The 14,209-nt window shown below is 43.3% G+C and overlaps 1 protein-coding gene across 1 annotated transcript in view; it reads right to left on the reverse strand.

Annotated features, from left to right (window-relative positions):
- ASIC2 (acid sensing ion channel subunit 2) overlaps nt 1-14,209 on the reverse strand; it is a 2,197,477-nt gene that overhangs the window by 1,245,448 nt on the left and 937,820 nt on the right. The gene's annotated exons all lie outside the window — the stretch shown is intronic.

Genomic DNA, 14,209 nt, shown 5'->3' on the forward strand with positions numbered 1-14,209 from the left:
TTTTTACTTTTTGTTGGACGTGGATTTCATTGTTTCTTATTTGGAATTCATTGTAGTCTGGACTAAGTTTGCCCCGGGCCTGTTGAGAACCAAAGATCAACAGTTCTGTTTTGCTGCTGTGCAGAAATAGCCAGTTCTCTGACATCCATCTTTCAATTTGGCCATAAATGTTGCATAAAGAGATGGAGTCTTTGACATGGTCACCACTAATTTCCATGACCACTTGGGTGTCATCCGCATAGTTTGTAAAAAATGCACCCAAATTGTCAAGGTGAGTGCAGAGCGATCTGACATACAGATTGAAGAGCACAGTCGAGAGGGATGCGCCTTGAGGCACACTGCATTTGATAGGTGCTGGGGTAGAAAAAACTGGACCCCACTGATTTTTGGATTATCGGTTTCAGAGGAAGACGTGGAAACAGCCAGCAGATTCCTTAGAGCATTGGTCAATATCACACAAGGAAAGCAAGGGACATTCATGATCTAACAAATCAAAAGCTGTGGAAATATCTAACAAGACCAACATCACAGCTTTCCCTTCATCCATCATTTTTTACATGCAGGATTGAAGATCCACAATAGCTGTATTGGTACTGAAGGAAGGACAAAAGCCCAATTGTCGGCCATGGAGGATGTTATTATACTCACAAAGACTTGGAGCTGTGCAGTGGCAAATTTATCTAAGCTTTTGAGAAGGAATTGACAGTGTTTAATTGGTCTCAGATTACTTGGCTCTTTTTGGGTCTATGTTGGGTTTTTTCAGAAGGGCGGTAACTGTAACTTTCTTGATTGCGTTGGGTACTTGGCCATCCCTGAAGGAGGCATTTACAAATCTGGTCAGGAATGGGGCAAATAAGTCCTTCTGCTCTAAAATCAGTTTTGCAGGAATAACATTGTATGGACAGGAAGTGTGGTGCATTGAGGATCATTCTGAGCATATCTGGGACAGAGATGTCCGTGAGTATAAAGGTAGGGTGTTTGAGACCCTTAGTGATAGACTGCATGAAAACACTACCCTGGTCATTTATTATTGTGTTTCTTGCATTGATAATGTTAGTCTAGGCTTGTGGGTTGAAAGAAAGTTTGGGATACCTTTGGTTTTTCAATTAGTTTCAGGATCTCGCATAGCTTTCCCGTGCAGTTGGAAGATTGCTCAATTTGCTTGTTGAAAACATTCGTTTGGTGTCCAGTGGCAGTAGTGTCAAGTTTGGCTGTTGCAATAGTCCACCGTAGAGAGAACCAGGACTCTGGAGACAGTGAGCTTCTGGGGGTAGGTGAGAAAAGGAAGAATACCTCTAAGGAGATGCAGCTGGAAATGGGCCTTGCTGGCAAGGTCTGTGATGTATGGGGAGAAGGAGAGAAGGTTATTTGCCTCATAAGATGGTGAGGGCAGAGGGCTCAGGGAGGCCGGGCAGAGTGAGGGAGGAAAAACGGGAGCAGGAGTCCCAATGTGAAGGATATCAGTCTGACTGGCATTAAGGCAGAGATCATTAGAAGCACACCATGATGGAATAGTGGATAGACAGTAAGGGATGAGCGAGGAGGAGGCAGAGAGTATACTGAAATAGAGCTGCATGTCATCCGCATAACACTGAAAGTTTGAGGAAAAGGTAGAGATCACGAGGGCCAAAGGGACCAGGTGACATTGAAAAGCCAGGGGTAGAGGATCGAGCCCTGGGGGAATATCACATGTGGAGAGAGAGAGGTGGTGGAGAGGATGGACCCAAGTTCAACCTGGGAGAAAGGAGGACAGCCTTGTCAGAGCCTGATCCATGATGGCAGGGTATCACGGAGACGAGTGATCAGGATGTTGTAGATGACCGGGTCAAAAGCAGAGGATAGGCCGAGAAGAATGAGGACAGAGGGAGAGATAGAGTCAATGTTAGAGAGCAAATCTTCACGGGTGTTCAGGAGAGCCGTTTCCAATCCTCTGGCTGATGTGAAGCCAATATAAGGGCCGTGGAGACAACCAACAGCTTCGGCATGGAGTTAGCTGGGAGATAGCCAAATTCTCTAGGAGTCTGCACAGCAAAGGAGTGATGGAGATCGGGCAATAGTTTGCCATAATGGAGGGGTTGGCAGAAGGCTTTTTTAGTAGCAGGCGCACAAGGGAGTGCTTGAGAGGAGAGGGGAAATCTCCAATGGCGAAAGCGTGATTGCACAAGTCAGCCAAGGCTGGAGTGAGAGAACCAATGTTGTCCTTAATGGTTCTGGAGGAGCAGGGGGGTCACCTGTTTGGAAGAGACTTTCATAGACCAGACTTTTCTAGACAAATCATTAGGTGTGACAGAAAAGAGGGAGAAGAGAAGGAGTTGAGAGGGGGCAGCCAAGGAGAGCCTGAGAAAGGCAGAGGACAAGAGAGGAGAAGAGGGGGTGAATGCGGACAGGATGTCCTTGGTTTTAGTGGTTAAATGAGAGGCCAGGGCCATGCAAAGGACCTGGGTAGGTGTTGAACTACAGGATACTACAATAATATTGGTCAGCTCCTTGCACATTTTGAATAGTTTGGCTATGTTGTTAGAGGCTGTAGAGATGCGGGCTTAAATGTGGATCCTCTTTTTAGAGAATATGGAGAGTCTGTATTGCCTTTTGGAGTATGCAGTTTGTCAGAGGGTACACCTGAAGCTCCCCATGTCCGTTCGGCTGCTCTGCACTTGCGTTTCAGAGCATCCAGATCGGAGTCAGACCAAGCGCTGCACTTTTTTGCAGGTTTTGTGCGGATCCTCATGACAGGGGCGTGGATGTCTAGAGTGTTACATATCAAAAGGTGTAGGTTTGAAAGGGCTGTGTCAGGATGGGAGTCAGCTGCAGGAGTAGGTGGTGGAGAGAAAGTGGAGGCAAAGGCGGCCACTGACACTCGCTTCATAGGTCGAATGACCGCAGGGGAAGTTGGCAGTGCTGGGTGGGCCTCTGCCAATGGGGACAGGAAGATTCAAGTGAGAAGAAAGAAGAGAGTGGTCAGTCCAGGAGAGAGGGGTTGTGATAGCATTTGAGAGGGGGATGTCTGAGGAGATGATAGCATCCAAGATGTGCCTACCAGAGTGGGTCTGACAAGAGAGTAGAAAAAAAAGGGACAGAGAGTAGCATAGGTTGTGATAAAGTCCTGAGGAGTCTGGGGAGTACAGGTGGATGATGAAATCCCCAAGGAGGAGATGCAAAAAAAATTCCACCACTCCCCTCGACGTTTCAGTATTTTGGATTAACGATATATTGGATTGAGACAAATCAAGTTTTGCAAAGCCTACAAACATTTTAGGGATACATACAGCACACTGCTCAGTTACTTGACATTTGCCAACCACAAATATCATATATCTTTTTTGAGGCTGAAATTACATTCATGAGCAAATATGGAAGTGATCAGAGCAGGCCAGAAGTTAAATATTGATCCATGTTCTTGTAGATTGTGCAAATAACTGGAGTGTGTCCAAACATGAGAAATTGTAATATCTGTGTGTCCTGCTTTGAATACCAAGAGGATTATGTTCTTTAATTGTCTTGTCAATGTTTCATCTACAATGACCTATACAAATTTGTGGGTTTCGTATTTTGGGAGGCTCTAACAACTTATTTTATGCTTGCTATGTTGAAGTAAAGCACTTTAGGTCTTACCGAATTTTAATAGTGATGAGTATATTAGTTACTCTTAATATATAATGAAAGGACATTTAATGAATGTATAACCTTGATTGTAATTGTATGTATTTTGTGAAACCTTTCTATTACTTGTTTTATGTATCTAGTTTGTTTTTTCCTACTTTTGTTTGTTTGTTTTTCTGTATCCTTGATATTTGTGAAAGGTTCATTAACATAACCAAATCGCAATAGATTAAAAAAGCAGTGACAACAGCATTTCCTGTTTCTCCCAAAATAAAATGAGGCAAGGGATGAGTTTACAACTAGTGGGTGAAGGGAATGCCACCCAATTTGTTGTTACTGCTTCCATGTTCTGCCTACCATTTTCACTTATAACCACATATGAAAATGGATGGGAAGACTCTCACTGAGAACAGAGGTAGGTCTGCCAATGTCCCCACTACAAGGGTTCCACCATCTTGCAGAATCTGTGAACTGGATCTCTGCAAACCTTGCCTGATGAAGTACTTGATAGACAGGGAAGACTGTAGGTGTTCAACCTTCCCCCAATAACTGAGATTAGGGATCCATAGGAATTCCTTCCAGCGGGCATCACTTTATAGCCAAGTTAGGAAATACCTGAGCACTCCTCTGGTGAAGAAAGAGGTGCATGTTATGATGTCTCAACCTGTTAAGGGTCAGCAACACACCTCCATCCACTGCCAGGTGTTTCATGAGGCCCACCACACTGAATTGTTTACTGGAGAAAAAGCTCCATGTATTTGCTTTTCCATAAGGGGTTCTATATGATATTCCTGCAAATTCAAGGCCAAACACAAAAAAGGAACATGTTTTCATCCCATTATGTACAGCCTACAATTGTGGAAATACAGCACTTCTAGTGGGGTTTACCCGCACAATCCCATAGGAAGCTGAAAACCTGGCCACCTCCACTCCCACCTTCGCCTGTGCTTTTGGAATGTCTTAGATGGCACAAGGTTTCAACCCCCCAAAATCTCCTTTCCTCCCCACCACCTCCCTTTCCCATCAAAAGCATTCCCCTTCAAACCTCCACCACAATGTGTAAAGGGTCAGTAATGTGAGGCGGACAACTGTTTGATTATTGGTCAAAAGATGACATTTTATTCAAAGAATAAATGAAATATAGTGCCTCACTATCCCTACTCTGCTGAGGATTCCCCTGCCCAGATGTCAGGCCGTCACACTAAACAACATATATACAGGGTGGTTTCCAGAGACATTCTTGAATGCATTCAGTTTATGTTTGATAGACCTGATATGGTTTATTCAGTTTATTAGGAATCCCTAATGGCTTGCAGGCAGGATTCCCAGGATGCAATGACATACGCCTCAAAATTCAGACATCTTGCCAAGGAAGCTGCCTGGCTGGATGAGGCATGCTTTACCCTCTTCCGGAGAGGACTCGGTGAAGACATAAAAGACTAGCTAGCAAGAGTTACTCGGCCTGGTTAGCTTTCCGCCTTGCTGACCCTTGCCTTGCAATTCGATTTGTGTCTTCAGGAGAAACGGCTGGAACAAAAAGAAATACAGAACCCCAAATGTTCATACTCCCTTCTTGGCTCCAGCCTCTGCAACCGACAGTCAGCCAGAGCCAGAGCAGATACAGCTTGGTGTAGCATGTGACCCTCTTACTCCTGAATAAAGGGCTTGAAGGATGTCACAGGGGTTGTGTTTGTATTGTTCTTCCAGGAACCATTTGGTCATGGATTGTCCAGTTGGCCCACATCTTTGTTCAGGAAATGCATCCACCCAGTCTTAGATGGAGTACAAGTTTGGGAGAGTGCATAGCACTCCATTCAGACTCAACTGTATACTGTTGTGTCTTATTTATCGCTGGTGGCTCTGCAAGTCATCATCACCTCCAACAGTCAAGAATCCCTTACCACTTATGCATAGATGGATTGCAGGACAGCTGGTAATTTCATGGACACTGCGTGTGATGTAGCTCATAACATTGCTTCACAAGCGAAGCCGAAAACGGTAGCTGTAGAGGGAATAGATAGCTTTCCCTTGTTCCTGGTCCAATTATTGAACATGCTGAGCCAGTCCAAATGAAAATCACTCAAGATCTTGAAGAGGTGACAATTGAGCTGATATAAGCTGGCCACTATTCTCTAGTCCTTGGGATACCTTGGTTGCGGTTACACAACCCATACATCAGGTCTGTCGGAACATTGTTCTTAGAGTCAAAGCTCTGGTCCAACAATGAACCGCCTCAGAGTCCAAATCTCTTGTCTATTATTGGAGTAACACTATACTAGAGCACAGGTTCTAGGTTCCCACCTGCAGCAATCGCTTCTGAATTCCAGGATTTCCAGGATGCGTTTTCAGAGTCTATGGAAAAGTTATTATCTCCACATAGACCTGAGGACGGTGCTATTGACACCAAAACAGGGGCAATGATTTCCTTTGGACGTATGTTCATTCTCTTCACATCAGAAAAAGCATGCCCTCAAGGAATATCTCAATGTCAATCTGCATAATGTTATGCATTGATTGGAGTTAAGGTGACAGGGCTCCCACTCAACTGCGCACCTGGTATTTTCTTGTTACTAAATCTACCTGCAGCCTCAATCCTGGTTTGTCTAGGAACCAACTCCAAGGTTCCTGGTTCGTTTAAGGCTTGGTGAGGATGACAAAACCATGGGTTGGCTTGGCGCTGGTCGGATGTGTTAGTCTGTGTTATCACAATTTGTCCGAGTTAGTTGTATTAAGGATAACGTCCAATGTTTTTGTCATTACAAGCGTTATTTATTTCTTGGTTGGTTGACAGCAAGAGCATCATTGTATAGATAAATGACAATTTTGTGACAGGTGAATGGCAACACAGCCGACGCGCGTTTCAACCTTAGTCTTTTTCAAGGCCTAAGATGTCTGGTCAACGGAAGCAGAACATGCTTTCTTTGAGTTGAAAGATTGATTCCCCCGAGCTCCTATACTTTCTCTGCCAGATGTTAACAGACCCTTCACTGTGGAAACAGATGCCTCAGACTACGATTTGGTGCTTTTCTGAACAAACTTCAAACTTTTTGCATTGAACACCCCCTGGCATATTTAGCCAGAACATTAAATGATAGTAAACCATACTATTCTGTCCTAGAAAACAGCTTCTGGTTATATGATAAGCTTGTCTTGAGTGGAAACATCTCTCACTTGGGGCAATGATCACAAAATCATACAAGTCTTGCAATCATCAGAGTGTAGTAACAGCCGTCAAGCCCAATGGGCTTTCTTTTTTGTTCAATAGCTGTTCAACCTTACTTATATTCCCGGATCACAGAACAAACTTGCAGATACCCCATCACAAAAACCTACTGTAACCAAGGATTCTGCCATGACGCATGCCACGGTTTTCCAGGAAAAGAGATTAATCTGCCATTTGAAAGGATGTATGCTCCTTCTCAAACAAGTAACATCCAAATGCCCTTTCTGGACTTCTCTTTCCTTGGACAATCCTAGGGATTTAAGGAAAGAACAGGATCTGCTCCTTTAAGATCATCACATTTTGAGTGAACGGGTTAGAGAAACTCTTCTACGTCTATGCCATAAGTCACTTGCCGCTGGTCATAGAGGAGTAAATGTTACAAGGCACCTTATTCTTCAGTATTTCTGGTGGCCTGCTATGATACCTGCCATAAAACAATACATTGAATCATGTATTCTGTGGGTTCAAACCAAGGAAAATAAGGAAAAGCCTGTGGGGCTAATACTGCAATGAGAGTTGCCATCATGCCCTGGCAAAAGATTGCCACAGACTTTATTGTGGACATTCCAGAATCAAAGGGCTGCACCACTATCATGGTGACCATTGACTACTTTTGTGAACTGGTCCACTTTTCATCCTCACCCAAGCTGCCCAAAGCGGCCGAAATGGCTGTCATATCCTATTCTGATATTTTTTGGTTACATGGCTTACCGGATATGATTATTTCTGATTGTTGTTCCCAATACATGTCCCACATTGGGCCTGAATTATGGCAAATAACACGGGTGAAAAGAGCATTGTCTTCGGGTTACCATCCACAGACTAATGTCCCAGAGAGGGTCAACCAAACCCTCGAAAAGTATCTCTGCTGTTTTGCTACCAAAGTAGATGAAGACTGGGTCACTCTACGACAGATAGGGGAATTCTCCTAAAATAATTCTATCTATGCCTCCATAAAAATAACTAAATTATTCTGTATTTATTCATATCATCCTACAGAGTTTCCGGTTCCAATCACTGAACCCACTGCACTCCGTACAGTGGAACAATGGGTCACTAATATCCAAAGGGCACACAAAGTAACGCTGGAGTTACTAGACTCGACAAACTATCAAATACCACGCTGGTTGCAAAAGGAAAGTAGCCCCATCGTATGTGATAGGTCAGCAAGTATGCCTCTCTCGAAATTTCTACCTTGACATCTTTGCCCTTCCAAGCTGTCTCCAAAGTATTTCAGTCCCTTCTGAATAAACAAGAAGATCAACCCACTCACATATGGTCTGCAGTTACCTCCTTACTGGTCTCGCCTTTATCCTACCTTCCATGTCTCCTTACTGAAACCATTTCATCAGGCCTCCCTTGCACAGAAACCTCCTCCTTTGCCATTACTGGTGGATCAGGTGCCCAAGTATGTAGTCTCTTGTGTCTGTAATTCCCTATACAAACTCGGCAGACTCCAGTATTTTATCGAATGGAAGGGCTATCCTCTTAGCAAAAGATCTTGGGAACCCATTGCCAATTTTCAGGCATTGGTCCTGGTATGACACTTTCATCAATTACACCCTGGAAAACCCAGTGGGGTGAGTCATCAGAGGGGGTATACTGTCATGACCAGACCACTCAGACCCTGGTCTGTGTGGGCGAACTGAAGACATCCATATTGTTATGCTTCTAGGAGAAGATGGTGTTCCAAGATGGTGTCCTTATTGTCTATGCTTTTTGAGGTATCTGGACTGCCAACATGGTGCCCTGCATTTAGTCTGGGACGTGCTTACACTGCCCAATCGCTTATTAGCAGTTCCCAGAATGGGCTTGTGGCGTTTCAACTCTAAGGTAATCTTAGCTCAGTGCTCCTTTCCCTGACCCTGCTTCAGACTTTTCCGTGTTCTTCCCTGTGTTTTCCCGGTGCCTGTGTCCGTCCTTCTTGTCATCTTTGCCATTTTGTGCAGCCTTTGAACTTCCTCTTGCTGCCTAGCCTTCCTGTGAGTTCTGCTGACCTCCGCTCCTCTTTCCTTGCGTGTTGCATTTGTACCTTTCCTGTATTGCTGTTTTCCTGTTTTTTTCACCTTGTTATCATCTTGGGCTCTACTGGATTACCCTGCTGCTGTATTGTGATTCTGGGACATCGTCCTTCACTGTTCAAAATACCTTACAACAAAAACACTGTTGCTGTTTCAAATGTCCAACACGTTTTTTCTACTCTTGAGGGTTTTTCCTGATAGGCGGTTGGCGCTGGCTATTCCCCTGACCAGTGTGTATCCCACTGACCAGGTGGCATCCAGAGACAGTCACCCATTTCTGTGTTAGTCCCGGATCACACAGAGAAAGCCACAGATTTAAAGGACATCTTTGAATTCTGCCTCCAAAACACAGGTGAGACATATGACCAGTTCCTCAGACAGTTCTGTGTGCCTTTCCAACTTAACCTGACACAAATCAGTTCTTGATGTTTTAATGTCAAAATCAAGTTTTGTTAACCAAAGTTCCAGCAATAGCAAATCTTTTCTCCTTGGTAAAATATGGACTTTCTACTTCATCACAAGGGCACCAATGGTAATCCCAGCAACAATGAATTGTCACCACTTCCAATAATCCAAGAAGACTTGCTACAGTTCACAAGAAATGCAACTTCTGCAACTGTTAGTTATACATAGTTCTTTGTTAACAGTTTGCATGTCATTAGTTATGAGCTTAGGATTCACAATGGGTATATTTGTCAGGATGACTTCACAAAATCACTGCTTCTACTTCAGCCACTTTACTTCTACTCAGGTTTACCTATGAGAACAGTCTCCTTTGCCTCATAGTACTGCACTTTGTCTGGCCTACCGATATTTTGCATCTAATTACAACCAGATATACCATTACAGCTTCAATACTTTGGACTACTACTGCAGCTTCTGTGATTTGTGACTCAAGACAGGTTTTGACAAGATTAACTTTAAAGTAGTTCAACACCTTCAAGTAGGCAAGACACTCTTTCTCTGAATATCTCTCTTTATAAGGGGCAGCCTTGTTGCCTTTCTTGTTTGTCTGCCACAATAACAACCTTTCAGTAGTCTTTACAAGCAGCAAGTTTTCCTTCCCCAACTTTACCCTCACCTCTCTGCTAATTGTTAGCCCAAGTAATTACCGAGAAGCCTATTTGCCACTCTCTTGGCTTCAGGTAATGCTTACACACTTGTATATTAGGCCAGGGTGAACTGTTATTGTGTTCACAGTATAGTTACATTGTTTTTTGGCTCTGGGGAAGGTTGTTTTCACTCTTAATATGGAGAGACTCTCGGGGTGGGCAATGCTTGCTCTTCTCTTCAACGAAGATAAATGGTTTGGCTGCTTAACTTATTTTTTAGGAAAAGTATGCCCACGTGAAAGCAAAGGATAAACGTTCAGTCTTCCTTTGGAAGTCACAATTAGGCAAACACAACCTCTTCTTTATGTATTTTTCAAAGGTTATGTTTTTAACAATGGTCTTATCAATGTTAGATAGTTAGCAGTGGTCTTTGCATCTTACACTCTTCTTAATAGGAGACATGCAACCACTTCTTTATGTAGTTTTCAAAGGTTAAAGGTTTAAACAATGGTTTTATCTATGTTAGATATTCAGCAATGACCTTCTCAACGTTCACTCTTCTTCATAAGAGATACGTGACCACAATGGTCTTTAGCAGTGTTTGCTTTTCATGCAATTAAAAAGTAATTATACAATACACGTGGTTGCTTCTTTTCCATTGTTCCACTATTGAAGCTTAAACAAACAAAATATGCTTGCATCTGACTAAATGTGAGTGAATAAGCAACTGGATACTGTTTCTGGCAGTGCTCATGAACGGAAGAAGAATGCCAGGCTTCACTCACCGGCCTCTGCAATTCTTGTTCTGAGGGTCACGCAACTTTCTTGACTTCTGTCACATCTTTTACTGTTTCTGGCTTCAAAGGGGTGTCACCCTTCCTCGCTCAAGGTGTCTCTGGTCCACTGAGATCCACAGCTTGACAACAGCTCCTCACCTCGCTCTCTGACACGTTCCCTACATGGTGACCATAGCAATTAGGCTCACATGGGGGAAAGACAGCTTTCCTGCACACCTTATGATATGTAGCCTCTGCAATTCACAGTTTTGGGGGAACAGGACCATCTCCAAACAAGCAGGTGAAGTCTGATGTATGCAAGTTACAGTGTCCCCCTTGTTCTCCCACTTCTGCTTGGTTTGAAAGCTACGTGCCTTGTTCTTTCTGCTAATCCAGCTACAGCAGGCACTCCAGTCACAGTTAGAGCTCCTTCTGATTGCCTGCACGTAGGGGTGGAGGGGGGGCTTTTATGCCTCCCAGGTTCCTTTGAGTGTAGGGTGTTAGGCTTAATTGCCTGCCTACTGCTACTGCATGCCTCTTCAGCCCTCTTTCCAGTACTCATCGGATTATGGGACTTGTAGTCCCCAACTAAGTTAGTTCTCTTAAATAGCTTCTGCTTTTTAAGGGTGGATTTAGTCCCCTTAAAGTTATTTAAGGATACATTTTGAATTTGTAATTACAGAGGAAGGCAATATATTTAAGGCAATACTTCTAGAGTAATTGTCATTATATCTTTGGGAGTAAGGATGGTGTTCATCCTGAAATACTTTGAAGTCTCTTTCTGTGGGTAAGGCTTGTTTTTTTTTTATAGAACTTGTGCCCATAGTCCCAGATTGTATATGAGACTAAGGGACATTAAAATGGCAGTGTGACATTACCTGTTTTGGCAATTTTGAAAGATGTTATCTTTCAAAGGATAAATACTGCGTTTCATCCTGCAGGAACTCCTCATCATCCTGGGCCTTGTCTCCTCCGAGTTGATCCTCCCACAGTACACCACCCCTAAGGTTAGGATCTGGAAGTGTCTGCCTTTCACCGACCACTGGGGAGGAGATTCTAGGCAGGGTTTCAGTGAGGGATCCGTAGGATTCTTCACAAATGATACAGACCCACACAAACGCACTCAGAGTTACCCCCTCCACCACCCCTCTCTTCTCTGTCACAAACATCCCCCTTCCTCACCTACACAGACACATAAGCATACAGACACACATGCACACAAAACACAGCATTTACCTAGGATGTGACTTCCCTCTTCATGCCCGGCCGGTCCTGTCAGACCCGGTGCACACTCGTGTGTGTTCAGGTCATGACAGATCACTTAAGAAAGGCTGTTCTGGACAGTCTTAGAGAGGACTTTCCTAAAGTGAATCATTGTTTTCAACTAAGTGAAAAATATCTTTTCACTAACTACCCCATAAGGCCCATGCAGGTCAAAACAGGGGGATGCTTTATAAAAGGTTTAATATTACTCTGTTTATAAATCTTTCTATTTTATCTACCTGTCTATATAAAATGCATCTATCCGTATTCTGTAGCATCCTTATTTTGTAAACAGCATATGCGAGCTTGTTTTCTCTGTAGATGCCCTGTGTGACCTTATCTTATTGTATGAACTTCACCGTCAACTCAGATTTTAATTGTTTGCAGTCTCATGTGCCCATTGCATGCTGTAAATAAAGTGTCAGGAATGATTCAAAATAGGAAAAGGATGGACTTTTCCATTCGAGGACACTCTCCCTGAAAGTCTTTGCCGACCTGTTCCTACCATTATTGCACAGCACCAAACTACATGGCATCAGTGACACAGCAGGAACAAAACAACCTCCCTAACCTTTCGGCAGTTTCCTCCATGACACTATTGATGAGTGCGCATCGCCACACTTCATTATTTAGGACTGAGTGTAATGCTCCCGATGCTCAGTTCAGCAGGCTCTTCTTGACACATGAATATGCTGCTGACCTTTTCTCCCTGGAATACTTGCCTAGTTGAATGTATTATTTTGCTCATTATGAAAAAAGTCCAGGTTTCAAGGAAACAGGAACATTTTTTTGCTTTACTTTCGGTGAAATATTTGAGTCTGCAAGTTCAGAAAGTAGCTACATTCTGCATTTCCACCATACAATGTGATCATACCTCTCTCTTGTGTTTGCTATGTTGCCAGAATTTTAATCTTGTCTGCTTACCCACTGAAAATTAATTGTTATGCTAATCTCAGAACACATCGAATTTTCAAAATGAATATTCACAAATAGTGACTCTCATTCATGTGGTACGGGTTGATAGCTCATGGGTTCAGTGTTCGCCTTTGTTATGGGCAATCCTGTGCATCAACGGTTATAACTCGGTAGGTCTGATTCAGCAATTCCGCCTTCCTAAATTCACAACAGTAAATAATGTCTCATCTCACAACACATATCTTTTTAATTTTTCAAATGTCTGATATACTAAAAAAATCCATACTTTAATCGCTAGCCTATTTTAGAGCAGTGTTAGTTCAGTTGGACTATTTGCATTACAAGGAAAATGTATCATTCATATATGCAAATGTAGAAACATCGACACTTGTAGAATACTAAGATATTTCGAAACGTAGCTGCTCCTGGATGCAGGTCCAATAAAAACAAGCATTGGAACAGAGAGTGAAACGGAGAGAGAGAGATGGAGAGGGAGAGAAAGGAAGGAAGGAAGGAAGGAAGGAAGGAAGGAAGGAAGGAAGGAAGGAAGGAAGGAAGGAAGGAAGGAAGGAAGGAAGGAAGGAAGGAAGGAAGGAAGGAAGGAAGGAAGGAAGGAAGGAAGGAAGGAAGGAAGGAAGGAAGGAAGGAAGGAAGGAAGGAAGGAAGGAAGGAAGGAAGGAAGGAGGAAATAAGGAAGAAGGAAAGAAAGAAAGGAGAAAGGTGTGCTGTCGAATTTCAATGCACCTGCTCCTGGTGCTCCTAAGAATAACAGGTTATCAAAGTCCCATTTTTATCCCTGAGCGGAAGGGGTGGCTTCTATTTATCAATACCACTTAGCAGCGACTAGACAACCTACCCCTACCCTACCAGTTTCTGTGTCTCCGTCGTTGCATGTGACCCTCTCCCGGGCCTTTGTTTTGCTCTTTTACTCACCTATCAAGTTCGGGACAGACAACAACAACAACAACAAAAACATCACAGATGCCTTAGCACATTTTGATGCAGCGATCTTCCTTGTCACCTCCCAGCCATTGATAACGAGGAACTGAATTAATGGTGTGACGATATGACTGATTCCCACAGGTTACATCTATTGGACTCACTGCAAGACATAGCTCTCTATGTATTAGCCTCAGAATCAATGCATCAAGCTGGACATATATTAGACCAGGTACCCCGCTCCATACATATACACGTATTAGACATGCTAAAAACTCAATGGTTACACCATTATGGAGTTTCCTTTCATCTGAACTTGGGGAAATCAGTCCAACATAATTTTCCTGAAAATCAAATTGATGTGGCCCCTCTTTGGTAGCAGAACACTAAAGATTCAGGCTGATTCCTTCTAATACTAAT

The sequence above is a fragment of the Ambystoma mexicanum genome, chromosome 13 (assembly GCF_040938575.1).
Source record: "Ambystoma mexicanum isolate Mex_15411 chromosome 13, UKY_AmexF1_1, whole genome shotgun sequence".
Taxonomy (NCBI): domain Eukaryota; kingdom Metazoa; phylum Chordata; class Amphibia; order Caudata; family Ambystomatidae; genus Ambystoma; species Ambystoma mexicanum.